General features: G+C 42.7%; 1 long non-coding RNA gene and 1 other non-coding gene across 2 annotated transcripts; both read right to left on the bottom strand.

The window, feature by feature from the left end:
* Nucleotides 1-1,176: 1,176 nt before the first annotated feature.
* On the bottom strand, nt 1,177-21,909 carry LOC148118406 (uncharacterized). The gene is made up of 6 exons (XR_015736043.1): nt 21,767-21,909; nt 11,895-12,070; nt 8,231-8,467; nt 4,412-6,169; nt 2,969-3,071; nt 1,177-1,292 (listed from the first exon to the last, which is right to left on the bottom strand). It is a non-coding gene; the product is annotated as an uncharacterized LOC148118406 (long non-coding RNA).
* On the bottom strand, nt 17,124-17,225 carry LOC148118407 (U6 spliceosomal RNA). The gene has a single exon (XR_015736078.1). It is a non-coding gene; the product is annotated as a U6 spliceosomal RNA (small nuclear RNA).
* Nucleotides 21,910-22,025: the final 116 nt, after the last annotated feature.

Below are 22,025 nucleotides of genomic sequence, written 5' to 3'. Positions count from 1 at the left end.
AATAAATTTAAAGTAACTTACATAATTGGAATAACAAAAATTATTTTCTCTACCCACCGAGAAATTAAATTTGAAACCAATAAGAGAAAGATACTTTGAAATTCCTAAATAATTGGGAGTCAAAATATACACTTCAAACAAACTGTGAATCTCGGGGACAGTCATGAGAAAATATTTCAATTAAGTTTAACTGTGAACATAAAAATGTTTGATGTGAACAACCAATATATTTAATTAATTTTAAATGTAATCATCAAAATTCGTGGATGCAGCTGGAGGAGTGCTTAGTATCTTTCTTACTATTAATAGGCTTCTCTTGGAAATCAAGGAAAGGTTGAAATCAATAATTTAAGTATTCCCTTTAAGAAATTAGGAAAAGAAGAATAATTTTTAAAAACCAAGCAGAAAGAAGTAATCAAAAGTGAAAACCTCTTGTTCCAGATTTGCTGGCACACACCTAAGTTTACAGCGCCCCAGAGATGGAGGTAGAGGATTGTGAGTTGGAGATCAGTCTGGGCTGCATAGACCCTGTGTCAGGATTCTGCTCCAGACTCTTATGAGGAAACTATAAAATTAACGGGGAAAACATGAAATACAAAGATGGCATCTTAGTTACTTTTCTATTGCTGTAGCAAAGCAGAGTGACCAAGGTAATTTATAGAAGGAAATGTTTATTTGGAGCTTACAGTTTAAGAGGACAGAAGTCCTGTAGGGGAGAAAGGTCAGCCAAAGAAACCCACCCTGGCCCTGAAAACAGGGCCAGTGAAAGAAATACTCCCTGGCCCCAAAACTAGAGCCAAAAGCTAAAAAAGAGCCAGTGAAAGAAACACAGTTTGGCACTGAAACCAGAGGCAACTCTACCCTTGATCAACTAAACCAACCAATCCCTGAGCAGGAAAACTAACCAATCTCTAAGTGGAAAAATCTTCCTGGAAAAACTTGGCCCCTAAGAAGCCCCTCTGCCTGTTCAGTTGCTAGGGTTCCTTCACCATCTTGGCAGAGGCAGCTGCGTTCCTGGAATCTTCCTTTTCAAATAAATCTCTTTTGTTTGGTTGGTTGGTTTTTGTTTGTTTATTGAGACAGGGTTTCTCTGTGTAGCTTTGAAGCCTGTCCTGGAACTCACTCTGTAGACCAGGTTGGCCTTGAACTCACAGAGATCCACCTGCCTCTGCTCCCGAGTCCTGCGATTAAAGGCATGCACCACCATCACCTGGCAAAAGAGTTTTGGGTGAAGATCTTCTTTCACAGGCATGGAGTAGAAGACCCTTTGCTGAGATGTTCCTTTAGGGGGACTGAGCAGAAAACAGAACAAACAGTGACATCTTTTGGGAAACTCCCTTAGGAGTAATGCAGAAAAAGTAACAACCTTATGTGGGAGCTGGAGGAGGTTGCTACATTTCTGCAGGGGCTTTCCCTTTAGCACAGCGAAGCAGAAGATGTAACATCTTGGCCTGGAGCTCAGCAGAGCAGAAAAAGAAAGGAATAGCTCTGCTAGGGCATTCCCTTTGGGGAACGTCAGAGCAGAGCTCAGCTGTACCTACTCTTTCTAAGAGAGGAATAGGGCTGCTACATCCTGCAGGGGGACCATTCCCCACTATCCCAGCTTGAAGTATCGCCTGACTTCCGGACAAGTCAGGGTATCTTTTCCCTTTGCAGCTTCATAGCTGCTCCTTTGCAGCTCCAAATATTTTTTTTACTGTTTCATGTGTTTAGAACACAAGTACAAAAAAGAGAGAGGTATAAAGCTATATCACTTTAGAATATAATAATTTTTAAATAATGAGCCAGGGGCGGGAGAGATGGCTCAGCAGTTAAGAGAACTGACTGCTCTTCCAGAGGTCCTGAGTTCAGTTCCCAGCGACCACATGGTGGCTCACAACCACCTAAAATGAGATCTGGTGCCCTCTTCTGGCCTACAGGCAGGATACTATATAAATAAATAAATCTTTTTTTAAAAAATGAGCCAGGTGGTGGTGGCTTTAATCCCAGTACTCAGGGGGCACAGGTAGGCAGAACTCTGCAAGTTCAAGGCCAGCCTGATATACAGATAGAGTTCCAGGACAGCCAGGGCTACACAGAGAAACTCTGACTTTAAAATAATAATGGAGAAAGTGGAGAGATGACTGAGGTTGAGAGCAGTGGCTACTCTGGCAGAGGGCCCAGGTTCAATTCCCAGGAACCACAAGCAGCTCACAGCCATCTCTAGCTCCAGCCCCACAGGGTCAATGCGTTCTGACCTGCACAAACACTGCACACATGACAGGTGCACACACACACTTGACAGGCACACATGGCAAACACTCAAACAAAATGAAAGTAAATACATATTTAAAAACAGAAAGAAGATAAAAGTAGGCTCGAAATACAGCTCAACAGTAGAGCGCACGGGCCATGTGTGAGGCACCAAGTTCAACTCTTAGCAACAAAATAGAAAAATATCAAAGTCATCATTATTTCTTTGAAAAATAAACTGCTGTTGTATGTTAAATACATATCTTCTGTACACAGTGGACTTTACTGAAGTGTCTTCCTATATTCAGTATACACAGTAAATGAACTGTACTATGTATATGGCACGTGGGCTGCAGCAGAGGAGTTCAGAGCTCTGTCTAGAGCCTGAACTCACTGAGGACCTTAAAACATTACTGAACTAGCATTACTATCTTCTTTTTCAGAGATGTGCCAAAATCCCAAACACCGACACTGTGCGGGCCAAAGGACTCCCTCTCCTACAACTATACTCAAACAAGGTCATTCATTCACCTCCCTTCCCGTCACACTCTTCTCTGTAAACCTTCCTGGGACACACAGCGCACACTGTGTGTAAACCACTATAGAATGCTTCTCCTTGTGTTTCTCTCCAGGTATACAGACATACTCTGATATATTTCTGAACATCCTCAGGACTCAATGCACCTTTTGAAATAGTAAATTCTTTATCAAACTTGAGTGTTTTTACATGGCTTACCTTTGGTTGCAGAAGCAAATGCTCCCATGCATGAATTAAACTCTCCACAATTCCTTCTCCAAACACACCTGCATCGACAGTTTCTGTCACAACTAGGGACACTCTATAGAATGATGTTTTAAAGATACATGTGAGTAAAATGACATGCTATTTATTTAAAGCTGTCAAAGCTGAGACAAGAGAAAAAGGCAAATACATTATAGAAAATCCTGTGTAAAGTTTCCTAATGCATTGCATTTTAGCACCTTCCCCTGAACTCTGCGGTACTGCTTGGGTTCCTCTCTTCATCAGTTCCTCTTCCTTGCTCTGGGCTTAAAAAGGCTACCTTCTCAGACGTTCATTCACCGTCTAAGTCCTGAAGAGTAAGGGGTGCTGACATCTTTCCTGGTCCCTTCATTGACATCAAGCATTTAGCACCTATCTCTAACATTCCATACAAATGTTCTTCTACCAGCCTGGAATGACGCTTTATGTCTGTAGTCCCTGAACTTGGATTGTGGAAGCAAGAGGATCACACAGAAGTTAAAGGTAATCTTTGACTATCTTGTGGATTTGAAATCAGCCCAGGGTACATGAAACCCTGCATTAAAAAAAGCAAAAATAAATCAGGGAGGGACTTCATCCACAGGTTCTCCTCATCCACAGGCTCTCCTCCATCAGGGAGGGACTCCATCCACAGGTTCTCCTCCATCAGGGAGGGACTCCATCCACAGGTTCTCCTCCATCAGTGACCCTTCTTAAAATGAAATTTTATTTTGTTTTTATTTTTATGAGACAGGGTTTGTCTGTGTAACCCTGGTTGTCCTGGATCTCATGCTATAGACCAGGCTGGCTTCAAACCCAAAAATCCTCTTGCCTCTGCCTCCTGAGTGCTGGGACTAAAGGCGTGTGCCACCACTTCCCGAACACGTCTATTTTGTGTGTGAATCGGTTCTCTCCTTTTACCTTATGGGATTGAGGGATTGAACTCAGGTCATCAGCCTTAGCAACAAGCGTCCTTACCCAGTGAGCCACCTTGCCAGTCCAGTTATACTTCTTGCTGTGCAAATAACACCTAATGCCGATAAGAACCTTCCCTTCCAAAACTTCCCCCTCTCCTTCCCTGGGCCTGACCGCCCTGTCTCACCACTCCTCCAGGCTCCCACTCCATGGTTATGCGCTCTTACTCATTCATTCGTTCTTTCTAGAAAACTCAAAGACACTCAGAAAGAAGAATTTCACATTTTCTGAATTCCTTTAGCTTTCACTGTCAGCATCACTCACTTCTGTAGTCTAAAGACATCCACAAATTCCATAAGTACTCCTTATGCCCTCTCTAGATTTACAGGTATCTTAACAGTAGGGATGACTTGGGTATCCTCCACAGTACCTAGACCCAATTAGACCTACAGACAGGAAACATTCAATATTTGTGACTGCATACACTTAGAATACGAAGAATACCTCAATTAGTCGAGTCCTGCAACTTAGTTCAGAAATCTGCTTATTGTCAAAGTGAACAAATAAGAGTCCGAGTTCAAATTTCTATTTCATTTGCTTCAAAAGTCTGTGAGGAAAATACAAGTTAAAGTAACCTTAACTTCAAGTCACTCCAGATCTTATGTGGAAGCCCTAATCCTATATTTAGAGACAGAGCCCTTAGGAGGCAATTAAGGTTAAAGTCACCAACATGAGGTTCTAATTCAACAGGACTGGTGTCCTACTGAAAGAGCAAACAGTAGCAATAAGTCACACACAGAGCAAAGGTCACATGAGGATACAAAGAGCATGGAGCCCACTGCTGCCCACTGCAGCCAGGAGAAACTCTGCCTGAAAACTTTTGTGTCTGCTGTTTAAATTGTGACCTTAGGCTCCTAAGACAACTTAGGACGCTTTTGTTTTTATAGTGAGTACACACCTGCACTAACAATCTGATAATCATCCTCATGAACAAAGACTACTGGAAAATTTAAGTACCATGCACACTTATTAAAACTGAAAGAAGACTTAAAAATCGGAGTTCAAATAGTAATAGAGTATAATAAATTCTTCATGTGTAGACTACATTTAAGTAAGCCAGAAGACAGACAGCATAGGCAGAGTTACAAGACAAGTGTCACATTAAGAAAAGGGAAAGTTCTTTGAAATGGTGGGCCAGGTGATTTTTAAATCCCTGCTTCTTCTAATCTTCATTGTTCTCCTGACCGCACTGAGATGCAGATGGATACTCAAGGCTGCTAAGACTGTTCTTACACTGCCAGCTGGCACTTCTAACCTTCCATTTTCAACAAGGATAGTAATGAAAACATGATGTCTGCTCAGGGTAGAATGTTCACACTTTATACACAGTTATTTAACACTGCTGACCTACAGGAAATCTATCCACCTTTATGGACAAAAAACATGAGCTTACATGATGTGTTAAAGATGGTTTTTTTGTTCAATTCCTCACTATCAATTTTCCTTGGATTCTTAGGTTCTCTTTAAAAAGCATGTTATCATAAAATCCTGTATCTTATTAAACTGGCTAGTAACCGTACCGTTGCAAAATGAGGATGCTAACACTTTCGTTTATGGAAAAAGCTGGAAATGTGTCTCATGGTTTTGGTGAGTTATAAACACACCTTTCAGGAATGTGTTTTGGAATTTCTATATCAAGTGACTTCATATGTAGGAGATTAATTTCAGCTTCCATCTTGTTCGCAGTCACTACATCATGGGCAAGTGACCCGTCCAGCAGGCCAGGTTATTTATGGGTCTCGAGGAGGCATCACCTGAAAATAATGGGGGGCGAAAGGGAAAGGGAACCAAGCGCGTAAAGAAAGACAAAGTCAGTCTGAGATGTGTCAAGGCTCCGTTTATTGCTGGCACAGTTTCATTTTTATAAGGCAGTTTTTGCAGGGAGGGGGTGAGGGCAGAGGGGAATGGAAAACTACCAAGCCCCAGGTGCCCAGGTCAAAGAGGAAGTAACTGTTTTGCTTCTATAATCTATATGGCACATCTTGCGGTCAAACTGCTGTGAAAACTATGCCACAGCTGTCTGTGCTTCTCTGCAGCAGACTGTTTTTGTAACAAAGGTGTGAAAATATGAAGGAGGTGTGAATAGTTGGCCAGCTCCTCTGGCCTGGGGGTCTTTTTGGTCCCTCACAGGCAAGCTCATACATGGTCTTGGATAACTCGCAGGCATACACTGAGTGTGCTCCGGCTTTTTTAGCAAACATGCTACAAAAGAAAAAAGTCCATTGTATCTTTTCCCAATTTCAATAAAATTATAATTCTTCAAACATGGATCTTCCTTCCATTCTTCAATATAACTATTATTTGCTCTGCTTTAAAAGATTAGGGCTAGCAATATGGCTCAACAGGTAAAAACACTTGCCATTCAAGTCTGACAACTCACGTTCAATCTCTGAAACCTACAGTGGAAAGAGAAAACTGACTCCTGAGAGTTAACTTCTGACTTCCATATGAGTATTGTGGTGCACAGGCTTGCACGTGCATGTGTACACACAAAATCTGTAGACATACACAGTAATAATAATATAATTAAACCAGGCAGTGATGGAGTGCATATTTTTTTAAAGAGATTTATTTATTACATATATAATATTCTGTCTGCACATATGCCTATAGGTCAGAAGAGGGCACCAGATCTCATTATAGATAGTTGTAAGTCACCATGTGATTGCTACGAATTAAACTCTGGACCTCTGGAAGAGCAGCCAGTGCTCTTGACCTCTGAAGCATCTCTCCAGTCCCTGGCGGGCACATCTTTAATCCCAGCACTCAAGAGGCAGAGGCAGGTAGATCTCTGTGAGTTCAAGGCCAGCTTGGTCTACAGAATGAGTTCTAGAACAACCAGAGGTACACAGAGAAAATGTCTCGAAAAACCAATATATGTATTTATATTATATATATAATAAATTATATTTAATATATATTAGATATGTATATTATATATAATAAATTATATTTAATATATTAGATATGTATATTATATATAATCTAATTAAAATTAATTAGCTAAAATAAAGCCAAGTATGGTAGTGCATGCCTTTAATCCCTGTACTTAGTTGAAGCAGATGGATCCCTGTGGGCTCCAGGCCAGCCTACTCTACACAGCAAGTTCCAGGACAGCCAAAGATACATAGTGAGACACTATCTCAAAAAGACTTTTAGTCCGGCGGTGGTGGCGCACACCTTTAATCCCAGCACTCTGGGGGCAGAGGCAGATAGATCTCTGTGAGTTCAAGAAGAGCTAATTCCAGGACAGCTAAGACTGTTATACAGGGAAACCCTGTCTCAAAAAACACCCCCCCCCAAAAAAAAGACTTTTAAAAATTAAGATAAAAAGAATTGGGTATGTTGGAGCACATCTTTAATTTCAGCACTTGGGAGGCAGAAGCAGGTGGATCTGTGTGAGTTCAAGACCAGCCTAGTCTACAGAGAGAGTTTTAGGACAGCCAGGGCTACACAGAGAAACCCTGTCTCAAAAAAAAAAAAAGAAAGAAAGAAAAGAAAATAGTAATAATAACAACAACAATAATAATAATAAATAAAAGAAAGAATGAACTAGGATACCTTTTAAAAACAATCCAGTAAATAATGATATCCACACAGTTTTTTGTTTCGTTTTGTTTTTTGTTTTTTCAGCATTAACTGTCCCGCAACTCACTCTGTAGACCAGGCTGGCCTCAAAGTCACAGAGCTCCTCCTGCCTCTGTCTCTCAAGTGCTGGGATTAAAGGCGTGCACCACCACACCCACCTCAGCATCCACACAATTAAGACATGACTGACAAGAAGTTTGCTTAATGGGCTTTCTAGAGTCCATCAGAATGTTAACATAAAAAAATATTCTAAAATTCATTATTCAGAATTTGAATAACCCCAAGTTTTCCTTAGTTTTCTTGAATTTTTGAGAGTAAAAATTACAATGCTAATAGTTGCATCAAGCCGGGCATTGGTGGCATATGCCTTTAATCCCAGCACTCAGGAAGCAGAGGCGGATCTCTGTGAGTTTAAGTCCAGCCTGGTCTACAAAGTGAGTTCCAGAACAGCCAGAACTGTTACACAGAGAAACCCTGCCTCAAAGAAAGAAAGAAAGAAAGAAAGAAAGAAAGAAAGAAAGAAAGAAAGAAAGAAAGAAAAGAACAGCTGCATGAATACTCTAACAATATTTTGAGAAAGAACTGCTATTCTTATATACCAATGTTACAATTCTGGTAGCTAACAAAACTGTTTATTCACATAAATATAATAATAAAACAATAATTTTAACAAACCTCAGTATTCCAGTTCCTGCGCCAATATCTAAAACACTCTTGGACCCCAAGCTCACTGCCTTCTGGATGGCTGCATTGTAAATCCTGTTCCTCTTGGTGTCATTGAGCATGATGAAGTGCCAGCGCTCCACCAGCCAGTTTGCAACACGATAGAAGTTCTCCTTTGCATCACTGAAATCAGGGTTGAGCTTCACCGCTTTATGAAAATACCCAGCTGCCTCATCTCGAAAGCCAATTCTAGAGGGGGAAAAAATGACAGAATATTTCAACTCTATGCAATTAGTTACAGTGCCTCTGTTTACACACTGCCCAAGCGTTAGGACCCTTCATCACTATCCCATACCCCAGAGCAGTCTACTCCTTGGTAAATTTCTCCTTCTGTGGGGATGGCACTCTTCTGACTTCTGAATTTCCACCTATGCATCGCAGAGATTCTGGGGGTGGGAGTGGGGGTGTCAAAGGCATTAGTGTGTACTGAATATGAGCATATAAAAAATTTTAAAAAGGGGGAAATACTACCAAGTCATCTGAATGCTGCTTCTCAAACTGTGGTGAAAAACTCCGACACTGTTTAAAATAGCTACTCATAGGCTGACTGCGCTGCCCATACCCAGTATGTGTCTCACGGGATATCGGAATTCAGTAGCATCCAAAACTAGTCTATACTTTGTTCACCCCATGAGCTCCTTGACTGGAGATATGGATGTCCACTACTATCAAATTCTATACACGGCTGTCACAAATCAGTAATTTACAGACCCACACATTCAACAGAGCAGAATAAGGAGAATTCTCACTTGTTTCTTCACAAGCACCTTTATTCGCCATCCATTCTAAAGAAACTTAATTATGACTATTCATTCTAGGCATAGACAGATGAGATCAACTAACAAAAGGGCAATACTATGTTAAATTACAGGCATTCATGCTTTAGTTTAAAACTGAAATATTTAAGGTCAGTATATGTTACTTCTTTCTTACCCTGAAGATAAAGGTATCTCTATATTTTCTGAAACTGCATAGCACACGTCACAGTAGAAAACATATGATATTAATGTGAACAGGCCTTGTCATGCTGAACCAAAATGTGTAACAAAGGAAGACTACTGCTCAATTAATTTGTCAAAACTGAAAAGAATGCATACACTCCCTTCTCCAGAGCCCTGCACAGTCCTGAGTCAGGGAAGGGCCCCTTGGGAGTAGGAGACAAAACTACTAGGTAGATTATTGTGCTAGTCTGAATGTAGGGAGTGGCACTATTAGATGTGCCTTTGTTGGAGTAGGTACGGCCTTGTTGGAGGAAGTGTGTCACTGCGGGGGCGGGCTTAAGGTCTCATGTATGCTTAAGCCATGTCCCGTGTCTCAGTTCACTTCATCTTACTGATCAAGATGTAGGACTCTCCGCTCCAGCAACACCATGTCTGCCTGCACTCTACCATGTCCCAGTATGATGATGACGGGCTAATCTCTGAAACTGGATGCCACGGCCACAATGGAATGTTTTCCTTTAAAAGTTGTCGTGGTCATGGTGGCTCTTCACGGCAACAGAAACCCTAACTAAAATAACTATCAACAGCCGATTCCCAGGCCACAGTTGTTTTCCCAGCACAAGGATACACAGTGCGTTCAGCGCTCATCTCGCGAAGTCTGCAGAGGAAGCAGAGAACATCATTGTCTTCCTCTTCCAAGAGCACATTCACCACAGGGTGCCGAGAAGGGAGGGTTAGGTCCTTCCAGCCACGCCTTGCCCTCTGGCACCCAGACTCAGCTCCCCAGGGGGAGAAGACAAACTGGCTTTTGCAACTCCAGGTAACATTTCGTACAACCCCTAGTTCACAAATATTGACATTTGGGGGAAAAAGAAAAGAAAAAAAAAAGTTTTGAAAAAAAAGTTGAAATGTTTATGTTTTTTAAATAAATATGCACTATCTTGGGATTTTTAAAACTAGTTTTATCCATCAGCAACTAGATAGTCTAGGAAACGAACTTTCAACAGGGTTTTCTAATCTTTTCTTTTTCTACCAGGGAAGTCCTTCCAACCAGCAGAACAGAATGAGTTTAAGGCCCTTTTCTCTAGAAAGTGCTGCAGCCACCCTCTTGGATGTTATTTTTTCCTGAATAACCAATCTGTAAATCATGGTAAATTTGAGATTATTTTCCGTAAAGTGTTTTCTTTTTTTCCTTTGTGATAGTTCCTTCCACTGACCTCCGCGGATCCAGGGAGCCCAGACTGATTCCGCTGTGGAACTACAGCGCGACCTGGTGGTCATTTCTGTTCCCTGCCACGGTTTGCGGGCGTGAATGGCCGAAATACAGGGAAGCACTGTGTGTCCATGCCGGTGGAAAACAACCAGCGAATAATCCATAGTACCGCTCTCCAAGTATAATCACCAAGCATGGAACTTTTAAAGTGTTTAACAGCAATATTCCTTTTAATAATACTTCGGGACGATTGCTGGTGCGTCGTTACATCAATAGAATCGTTAGCCTTCCTATTCCTCCACAATTCTTTTCTTTTCTATGGAGACTGGGAACAGGGTACTACTCACTATGGATCCCAGGCTGTCCTGGAACTGACTATGTGCACAAGGCTGATTTAGGACTCACAAAAGATCCTCTGCCTCTGCTCTGCCTCCTGAGTGCCGCTATGCCTGGCTAACACTCCCCTTTTCCTGACTTCTGCATTTATCTAAGTAATGTGTTTTTTTTTAACTATTCTTATGTAAAGACCTTATAAAGAACTTAAGCTAAGTATTTGTCAACTGTAGGAGGAGTCTTCTCCTTGTATATAGGAAAGTGTTCAAAAGAAAGAACTTGCCTTTGTCCTGGGATTTTGCTATAGTTTTCAAATTCTAGATAATTTGACTTATTTCATTCTGCAAAGCGTGCCTCAGCCTCCCCAAAGGAGTGCTGGCTTCTAGAATGCCCAGCGCTGGAAATGCTAAGGGATTTGGTTTCAGTTTCTTTGCAGGGATGGAGCTAGAATTCCAAAGCAGTTTATCAGAGTGGCATGACTAGCCCTTGTTCGTTGTTGTTGTTTTATTTTTGTTTGCTTTGAGATAGGGTCTCTGTGTCTAACTAAGTCTAGACTGGTGTCAAATTCAAATTCTTACTGCCTCAGTATCTTGAGAGCTGGAATTACAGGAAGTCATTCTGCAGAAATGAGTGGTTTTAAATAGCTCCTTCAGACACACATTAGTAGTTTGCTACCGAAACTGGAAACACATCAGAAGTTCCTCTCGCTGCAATGTACATATTCAAATGGGGAAATCCAATTATCTGCTCTTGTTGTGGAGTTTCACCAGAGAAGACATCTCAAACATGGGCTTAAGCCAATGGAAAGCCGTTATAAGGCAGCCAGTGACTACAGCAGGTGTACAGGACCCCACTGTAGAACCGGAGCTTTCTCTGGGTGGGCTTTTAAGTACAGAAACCACGTTCCGTCAACAAGAACAGTTAGCCAAAAGGCAAAGTTAGTACATTTAGGGATTTCTCCTGACCTATGGCCTTTGATGGACAAGGTCTTTGCTTTGGCAGATGCACTGTCTGTCCCCATGCTGATTTACAGCCTGAATGGGGCTTCCATCGTGGCGTCCTACGAAGGACGGGGGCCTGTTACCCTCTGGTTACTATGCTGCAGCCAAACTGCCCACATTTTCTTTACCGTGGTCAGTGACAGCCTCCTTTGCTTCGCTTCTTCTTTTCCTCTGGATATCAGCTTCAAAACACACGGGAACACTTGCGACCGAGCATCGCTCCAGCGGGTCAAACGGACACAGCTGAAGTGTGCTGACGTCAGAAAGACTCGGGCTACATATGCTCCTTACAAATTACTGGCATCTAGGTGGAAAGAAGCCAAAAATGAAGAAAAAGTTTAGAAAATTCACTACAGATTATCAAAATCACAGCTATGCAGTCAACTTGTGCACATAGTAGTTTTTTCCGTCATGGCAAAATATTGCCAGTAAGAAAAAACGTTAGAAGATCCGTGTCATCCAATCTGAGATGCAGACAATACTGCAACCATGTTTGGATGTGTATGTGTGTGTGTGTGTGTGTGTGTGCATGTCTGTGTATGTGTGTGTGTCTGTGTGTATGTCTGTGTGTGTGCATGTGCGTGTGTGTGCATGTCTGTGTATATGTGTGTACATGTGCGTGTGTGTATGTGTGTGCATGCGTGTGTGTGCATGTCTGTGTGTGTGCATGTCTGTGTGTGTGCATGTCTGTGTATGTGTGTGTCTGTATGTGTCTGTGTGTCTGTGTGCATGTGTTTGTGTATGTCTGTGTGTGTTGTGAGGTATACACCAGAGGAAACTACTCAGACCTGGGTTCAAATCACTAGAAGTCTCTATTAGCTGCTTAGTGACTACTGAGCATCTGGGACACAAGTGCAGTCCTGACCCTTTCTCAAGGCGAGCTTTGAAGCATGACAACCACATCTGGGGTGGACACACCTCAGTTAACAAGAACAGTTAGCCAGAAGCAGAACTACAGAAGCCCAAAACAAGGTTAGTACACTTTGAGACTTTCCCAGAACTATGGACTTTGATGGATTGGGTTCTTGTTCTTGTTCTTGGTCTTGGTCTTGGTCTTTGGCCTTTCTTTGGTCTTTGGTCTTTGGTCTTTCTTTGGTCTTTTTGGTCTTTGGTCTTTGGTCGTCTTGGTCTTGGTCTTGGTCTTGGTCTGTCTTGTTCTGGATTTCAAGGCCTAAATAGTTCTTCCATCATTGAGTCAATTGTGCAAAGGTTTGGGGCCTGTTACATTTGTCATGTGTGTGTGTGTGTATAAAATCTTTATGTATTTACATGTGTATATTAAAATATAATATGATATGCTAGAAATATAGCATATACATTTATATATACAACATTAACATAAATATAACATATAGTGTATTAATTTTATATGATATGCATGTTGCATTATATATTCCATAAATATATATCGTATATTATATTATATATAATAAAATAAATTTAAAATTCTATAAATGTGTAATAAAATGCTAGATTTTAAATTTATATTTATGTATGCATTTTTGTGTAAATAGATTCTATGTAATCTTTTTGAGACGTCGCAAATAGCCGAGAGTAACTTTGAACTTCCAATCCTCCTGCCTCTATTTTCCAAGTGCTAGGATTATGGTTGTTGACTGTCGTGTCCGTTTTTTTCATTGCTGAGGAACAAAACCAGAACTTCCTGCATTCTAGGCAAGCACTCTACCCACAAAGCTACAGCCCCACTGTAGGACTCACTTTTGCTACTGAACTCCCTTAAGCATAAGTCTACGTTCTCTTTCAAACTGGCAAAATCTGTTCAGAGGTGTCTCAGAACAGATGCACCTCAGTCATGTTATAGAGAAGGGATTAGCATCGCCACTTAGATTAGAAAACTCAAGTCTCCAAGATAAAAGCACTGCTGCTCCAAATCCCTTAGCTATTGAGTGGCAGACTTCCTGTTCCAAAGCAGGCCATCCATCGGTCTGTGACTCAGTGAACAAACCTACCTAGTGCAAGAATATTCCAAGGAGAGCAGGAGTAGATGACAAGTCTTTCCCTGCCATTCCAGCCAGCGAACTGAAACTCTCGCCTCTGCAAACAAGACCACCCTTCTTAGCTTTCGAAGTCTCGTATTTTTGGAAAAGAACAAAGCATCAACACCAGCCTGAGGTTCCCTAAGCCTTACTTGGGCCATTTTAGCTAAGGGACTCTCTAGCAAGCAACCTTTGCCAATTTTGAACCTCAAATTTGTTTGGGAACTTCTGACGCCTTTTCAATCTTTTAAGGCACATTAAAAAGACAACCAACTGCTTTTAAATAAAAATTCCCAAGGGTGTGTTTGGTTGGTTCACTTGGTTTGTTTTTTAGACAGGTATCACTGTATAGCCTGGCTAGCCGGGAACGCTCTACATAGTCCCTGCTGGCCTTAAACTCACAGAAGATCCACCTGCCTCTGCCTTTCTGCCTCTCTGCCTCTCTCCCCCTCTCTCTGCCTCTCTCTCTGCCTGCCTCTCTGCCTCTGCCTCCTCTGCCTCTGCCTCTGCAGTACTCGATTAAAGGAGTGCACAACCACATGGCCTCCAAAGAGCAGTAAGTAGAAACGACGTTCACAAGTCATACAGTGAAGATGTCTGTGGTTTTTATTGCTAGGATCAATGTCTCTGTGACGTGTCACCTATGTTCATACTTTTTGTAGATGACATATTTCAGGGCTGGTGAGATGGCTCACTGGACAAAAGGCGCTTCCCTGGGACCCACAAGGTGGGAAGAGATCCAACCCCACAAGTTGTCCTTTGATGCCCATGAGAAATCTGTGGAACATGTGCACACACACACACAACAAATAAATATAGAAATTTTAAAAATTAAATAACATGTTTTAGTTTAAAATTGATGAAAATATATGTGTTTTGTTTCCATGTGATTTTTATCAAGACTACTCTCAAGTGATTCAGCTGATGTTAAACCTTTTCTGAGACCAAATTAGATCAAAATTTCTTGAATTCTGTCCAAAAACACTTACAATAATGTAGTAATACTTTTCTACTAACAGGTGAGACATTTGCTTTAAGATAGTCTGATGTACATAAGGCAAAGTTCCAAAAATAATTATGAGTATATGGCCTATAATATGCTACAACTAGCCTTGTCTGCATCTTGGGCCATTAATCAACAACAATTGATACTGACCTCTGTTAATCCCACCATGCAAGAAAAAAAACTACCACAATTTTGAGCCAAATTTGAAGCAAGCTTGATTTTTATTGGGGTGTACCCGAGATCTGGCCCGTGACTGCCTCCTAAGTCAGGTTAAAGAACACCCCTGAGGTCACCTCTTAGGCCCCTTTTAAGAAGTAAAATCACAGGCAGTGGCAAATCAAGTTCACAGAAGCAAGACAATGGAGCAATGAGGAAGTACAGAAAAATCTCAAAAGATCTACAGCTGTCAGCATGTGGTCACCATGTGATTAGGAAAGGTTGGGGTGATCAGGGAAGGTCAGGGTATTCTCAAAAACAAGTCAAGGGCATGAGTGGGGGCAGATCAGGTTCCAGGAAACAGAGACTTTGAAACTCAGCTCCAAAATGGAGTCAGGCAGGTTCCTTACCTACAGCAATAGTTCAATATGAAACCCTGTGCACAGAAGCTACTCCAGACCCCATCTGCAATTGCTCTGAACAGTTCACCAAATTGAAGTGTGTAGCGTAAGTCTGCCTCTCCAGCTCCATTAGGGTTAGTTTAAAAGTTTCTCCATGCATTTGGTTGCAACCTCACTTGAAATCAGATTGTGACCTCCTATTGTGACAAGTAGCCAAGTCTCAGGCAATCACAGGCAGCCAGCTGTGCAAACTCTGCTCAAACAAGACAGACATGAAGTGGAAGCAACTGGACTTGATCTATAATCACACACTTCCACTTCTGTAGCTGCTTCCTTTTATGATCACTGGCCTGTGATAGAATGCATGCCTGAAGCACAGTAAGGAGAGCCTTCTGATCCGTGGCTGAAGGGGACCCGGCCCTGGGCAGTGGGGAAAGCACAGCAGCAGCCGTGGCCGGAAGCTTTCAGGCTGCGGACGGTTGCTCACCTCTGGGAAGATTAAAACAGAGACAGGACAAGAAGTTGATCCTGGCTATAAACTTCAATATTGCCCAACAACCCACTTCCTCTAGCTAGTCCCTACCTCCTCCATGTTTCAAGCCTCCAAAAACAATGCCACCAGATGGGAAGCAAGTGTTCAAAAGTCTGAGCCTAAGCCTGTGGGACACTTTTCGTTCAACCATAGCATTTTGGGTTGGTTTGGTTTGGGTTTTGGTGGTGGTGGAGTCTCACATATTCTAGGCTGGCCCCAAACTTGCTCAGTAGCCAAAGATAACTTTGAATTGTGTGTGTGTGTGTGTGTGTGTGTGTGTGTGTGTGTGAGAGAGAGAGAGAGAGAGAGAGAGAGAGAGAGAGAGAGGGAGGGAGGGAGGGAGGGAAGGAAGGAGGGAGAGGCAGAGGCAGAGAGTTTTGGATATTTGTTTGCTATTATGTTGAGATACATTCCTTCTTGGGACTTTTATCAGGAAGAGATAATACATTTCCTTCTTTTTCCTTTTTTTTTTTTTTTGGCAAAGTTGGTCAGGTGGTGGCAGTGCACACCTTTAATCCCAGCACTAAGGAGGCAGAGCCAGGTGGATCTCTGTGAGTTTGAGGTCAGCCTGGTCTACAGAGCAAGTTCCAGAACAGCCAAGGCTACATAAAGACTTGGTAGTCTAATAAAACCAAAACAAACAAACAAAACAAATCTTAGATAGGGTCTAGTTGTGTAACTGACCATCCTGGAACTCACTAAATAGACCAGGACAGCCTCAAATGCACAGAGCCTGCCTCAGTGCTGGGATTAAAAATGTGCACCACCATGCCCAAAGATACTGAACTTTTTCAAATGCCTTTCCTGTGTATCCTGTGTATATTGGGAGTATCATGCTATTTCTGTCTGCAAGTCTCCTCATGTTGTATTGTGTTAACTGAGGAGTTGCGAGCTTGTGGAGGTGTCACGGTGGCTTGCTTACCTGGTCACATTGCATCATCAGGAAACAGACAAAAAAACGTGTGTATTCAGCTCATTTTCTTCATTTTCTTCATTCTGGAATTAAGACCCATGGAAAGGCATAGGCCACGTCCAGATGAGCCCAGTGCAGTGGGTGCAGTCATCACACCCAGATGAGCACAGTACAGTGGGCACAGACATCACACCCAGATGAGCGCAGTGCAGTGGGTGCAGTCATTGTGGGTAGACATACGGCCTGGGGACAGTACATATGAGACTGGGCCACCTTAGGGAATTCTGAATGTGCCATGTAAGAAATAAAGATTTTACCCAACAAGTGGAAAGAAGAGAGTCCTTTTTTTCTTTAGTGTAGGGAACACTTCAAAATTTGCATATTATTCTTGTGCAGGGCCATGCTAATCTCTGTATTGTTACAATTTTAGTATGTGTGCTGAAGAAGTAAGCACCAAAGAGACGTTATTACAGGCAAATATGACATAATAGATTGTTTTATCACATTCATATGGCCGTGGAGTAGAGTATAAAGAAGGCAAGGTTGGTTAGCAAGTGTCCTAGTCATTGTCCTGTGGCTGTGAAGAGACATCGTGAACAAGGCAACTCTTTTTTAAAAAGCATCTAATTGGGGGCTTGCTTACATTTTCAGAGCTTTAGTCCCTAACATGGCGGGAAGCATGGTGACAGGCAGGCAGACTAAAGAAGTAGCTAAGCGTTTACACCAAAGCCCATCCCCAGTGACACACTTCCTCCAACAAGGCCACACCTCCTGAGTCTTTCAAATAGTGTCACTCTTGACGATCAGTGTTCAGATCTTGGAGCCTATAGAGGCCATTTTCTTTCAAGCTACCATCCACAGGAAGCTTCTGACAGTCTACAGAGGCCCATGGTCATAAAGATCCAACCAAGATTAAGGAATAGGAAGGCACAGTCTGCAGGTCAAGCAACCAGAATCTTATCATGGAGAGAAGGAAGAATAAAGGAGGCTCCTTTGCTGAACCAGAATTCACAAGCAAGAATTTGGGGACTTGGATGTAAGAAGATGAGGACAGCTCACTCAGGATACTGACATTTCTCTAAAAGTACACTTTCGGATTTCTAAATGGTCTGAAACTGTGGCATGGTCCAACTTTCTGGAAGCAATTCAGACCTGAGGGAGGGGGTAATCCCTTCTCCCTATTGACCACCCACTCTGTAAGGAGAAGGGGATCCCTTGTCCATACTGCCCACCCACTCTGTAAGGAGGGGGTAATCCTTTGTCCATACAGCCCACCCACTCCGTAAGGAGGAGGTAATCCCATCCATACTGTCCACCCACTCTATATCTTTGTAACTCATCTTTCTTTCTTTCTTCCTTTCTTTCTCTCTTTCTTTCTTTCTTTTTTTTGATTCAGTCTCTCTGGAGCTCAAACTTGGAACTCACTGATTTGGACAGATTGGCTGGCCAGAGAGAACCAGAGGTCTGCCTGTCTCGGGCTCCCCAGCACGGAGGTCCCATGCCTAGCTTTCTCATAGATTCTGGCATGAAGCACTTTACAAATGAAACTCTTCCAAGCCCCTTCTCCTAGGTCCTTACTACAATGTGCCTGCTTATACCAGCAGTCATCATTAGAATCACTGTCCTGCAGGGCTTCCTCTGTTTGCCACCTCAAGCTTAGGACTCCTCCCCACTGCCCCCATGCCCAGGCTGTTTGCACCATAACGATGTAGGCTCTGCTTTACACAGCTTCTTGGAAAGATCATCCCTAAAAAAAGAGAAGGTGGCAAATGTCCACAACGAGATACAACCACGGTCCTAGCCAAAGCTCTGGCTGTAAACCATCAAATGGCCTTCTGTAGAATAATCATTCTGCACACTGTGGATATGCATTCCTCTCATTGGTTAATAAAAAGCTGACAGGCTGGTAGTCAGGCATGAAGTATAAGTGGAACAGCCAGATGCAAAGGACTCTGGGAGGAGAAAGGGTGAAGTCAGGAGAAACACCAGTCACTGAGGAAGCAGGCCATGTAGAAAATGAATCCTTGAGCCACTCAATGAAATATGGGTTAATTTAAGTGTACGAGTTAGTTAGTAGCCTGAGCTATCGGCCAAGCATTTATAAAGAATATTTAGGAACTGTCGGTTGGGACAGAAAAGCTCCGCCTAAAAATGCCGGTGCAGAGGCTCTGACCATGCCATGCCCAGACAACTGTCCTACAGAAGCTGCATCCCCAGAGCAGGATTCCTCAAGCCACCACGTTCCTGGTACTGTGTCACCGGGAACAGGGAATGGATACAAGCATGAGCTGGTGAGCTGACTCAGCAGGAAAGGGACTTGCTACCAAACCTGATGACCCGAGTTTGATCCTCAGAACCCACAGGATGGGAAGAAAGAACAATTCGGGCAAGTCATCCTCTGAACGCCATAATTGTGCAGTGGTGCTTGAGCAAGCCCGTGAGCACGTGCGCACACACATTTTATAGTGTTATCTTGCTATTCCCATTTGTTTGGGTTCTTTTCACTAAAGGAATGTAAAATATCTAGGAAGATGAAAGACTGCTCTAATTTCAGCTTGAGAGAAGAGTGGAGAACTAGCGGAGAGAAGGTGGAGAACTAGCGGAGTGAAGATCGAGAACGAGCGGAGAGAAGGTCGAGAACGAGCGGAGAGAAGGTCGAGAACGAGCGGAGAGAAGGTCGAGAACGAGCGGAGAGAAGGTCGAGAACTAGCGGAGAGAAGGTCGAGAACTAGCGGTCATGGTCAGGGCTCTGGCACAGGAGCAGAGCCATCAGAGTGCTAGAGAAGCAGAGACTGATTATAGCAATTAGACTTTGCACACATGGCGAATGCTAAGGACGTGAACTAACTTCAGAGGGTCTGAGAAAGAGTCACAAACCAACCCTAAGACCTGGCATGAGGGGCTCTTACAGTAGCTTGCGGGGAAGACTAAGCTACTCCTGCTGCGGGCTGTTGAAGGCAAGCTCGAGCTGCAGGCTGGCTGCGGGCTACAGGGCATTTCCTCTGCGCTCTGCCAACAAGGATCTGCCTGGGCAGGAAGGAGGATCTGCTTCTTTGTTTTGGTAGCAACAGTTCATTCACTCAGGAAGATGAACCGTAAACAACACAGAAGAACACAGGATACCAGGCAGTGGTGGCACACACCTTTAATCCCAGCACTTGAGAGACAGAGGCAATAGGATCTCTATGAGTTCAAGGCCATCCTGGTCTACAGAGTGAGTTCCAGGGCAGCCAGGGCTACACAGAGAAACCCTGTCGAAGAAGAAGAGGAGGAGGAGAATGCAGGAACAGTTAGAGGCCTACCTGCCATTCTAACCATGGTGACCTGAGAGTAACTGTCTTGCCTCCTCCCTCGTTCTAAATCTCATTCAAGCTCATCTCTGGCCTGCTATATCCAGAACCATTCATAGAACATAATTCACTTCGAATTTTTCTTTTCTTTTCATTTTTTTAGAATTTATTTTTATGTGCATTGATGTTTTGTTTGCAAGTATGTCTGTGTGAGGGTGTTGTATCCACTGGGATTGGAATTAGAGACATTTGTGGGTGCTGGGAATTGAACCCAAGTCTTCTGGAAGAAAGCAGTCAGTGCTCTTAACCACTGAGCCATCTCTCCAGTTCTGAATAAATTTCTTGTGTACAGAAAACTGTGTGATCACTCTTAGGTACATTTACCTTAGCACAGTTCCGTATTTCATACCAGTAGTAATGTTGACACTACTTTAGAATCAAGAGCTTTGTATCAGAAAGAAAAGTCAGGGGAAATGGAGCACAGTCTTGGAAGTTCTTATATTCCTCTTTAAATGTATTTATCAAACACTGTGCATGCCAGGATACGCCACGCCAGTATGAATAAAAATGGATTTGCCTGTCACAGCCCCAGTCCGTTAAACTCTGGCTCACAGGGTAGACTATGGACATAGAACATTACCAATATTTATGCCAGTCTATGCCAGTCACTACTAATCCTTCTCTCCGGTCCTACTTCCCACCTGTGTGAGGAAGGGCTTCTTGCTCTGTGCATCCCGAGTGCCAGGCTACCTGGTCCCCAAACTTCTGGAGATTCTGCTGCCTGTTCTCTCATCTCACATAAGAGCCCATTACCCACCCAGCTAGCTATCCAGCCCCTAAACAAGTCTTTAAGACTTGGTATACATGTCAGCAGTGGTTGTACATGCCTTTAATCTCTGTGAGTTCACAACCAGCCTGGTCTACAGAGCGAGTTCCAGAAAGGCTCCAAAGCTACAGAGAAACCTTGTCTCAGAAAAAAAAAAAATGGTATACACGCGTGCGCACACACACACACACACACACACAGACTAAAAAAAAAATTAAATTTCCCAACCTTAAAATAAACTGGTTACGAAAACTACAGTCTCTTCCCAAAGCTAAAATTCTTTAAATCCTGAATAAACACAATATATAAATAATGCAATATGTAATAATATAACAAGAGCTCCTTATTAGAAATATTAGAGATTAATTATTATTGGAAAGAAACTAGGCCGCCAAGCTTTCTTGGGTATTACCTATTCTTGCACAAAAGTCAACTAACTATCAAGGTCAAAATTTGCTCTCTCCCTCTCCACTCTCTCTCCCTCTCCATCTCTCTCTCTCTCTCTCTCTCTCTCTCTCTGTCTCTGTCTCTCTGTCTCTCTGTCTCTCTCTCTCTCTCTCAACGCATGAGGCACAGATATGGCTCTCGCCTCACAGCAATGCGGTTGACTCAGTGTTCCTGTAAACTTCAGATCTAGAGATTGTCACCCATTTGCTACTCCAGAGACACACGGCCCTGATTTCAGGACACCTGTCACGTCGTATCACACTTTTTTAAAATGCCCATGACAGTGCAACCGAAAATTCAAATTTAATGAATTTGAGTGGGTCAGCAGCACCCTTCCCGTGATTTTCAGCTGGTTTTTGAGGCCGACATTTCTATGCAAGGTGAGGAGCTATGCAAAGCTGAGCCCATCCCACAGAGGTAAAGTGCTCTTACCGGTGTCTATGATCATTCAGTTCAATGACGACACGGTGATGAGACTCAAGTGTGAAGACGGCTGAGATAATTGGGTCAGGTCTACATCAGGTTGGTTCAGTGGTCACACGCAAATGAGGGCATATTAAAACATTGTAACAGACTGTATTCTCTCTGGATAAAACAGGAATGAGGATGGTGGTGCCTTCATCAATTTCAGAAGACACTAGCAAGTAAAATGTAAACCACTGATATTTATACAAGTGTGAATAAAAGTAAA

This window comes from Myodes glareolus, chromosome 22 (assembly GCF_982192425.1).
Source record: "Myodes glareolus chromosome 22, mMyoGla1.1, whole genome shotgun sequence".
NCBI lineage: Eukaryota > Metazoa > Chordata > Mammalia > Rodentia > Cricetidae > Myodes > Myodes glareolus.
The sequence above is the reverse complement of the archived record's forward strand: the minus strand, read 5'-3'. Positions and strand labels throughout refer to the sequence as shown.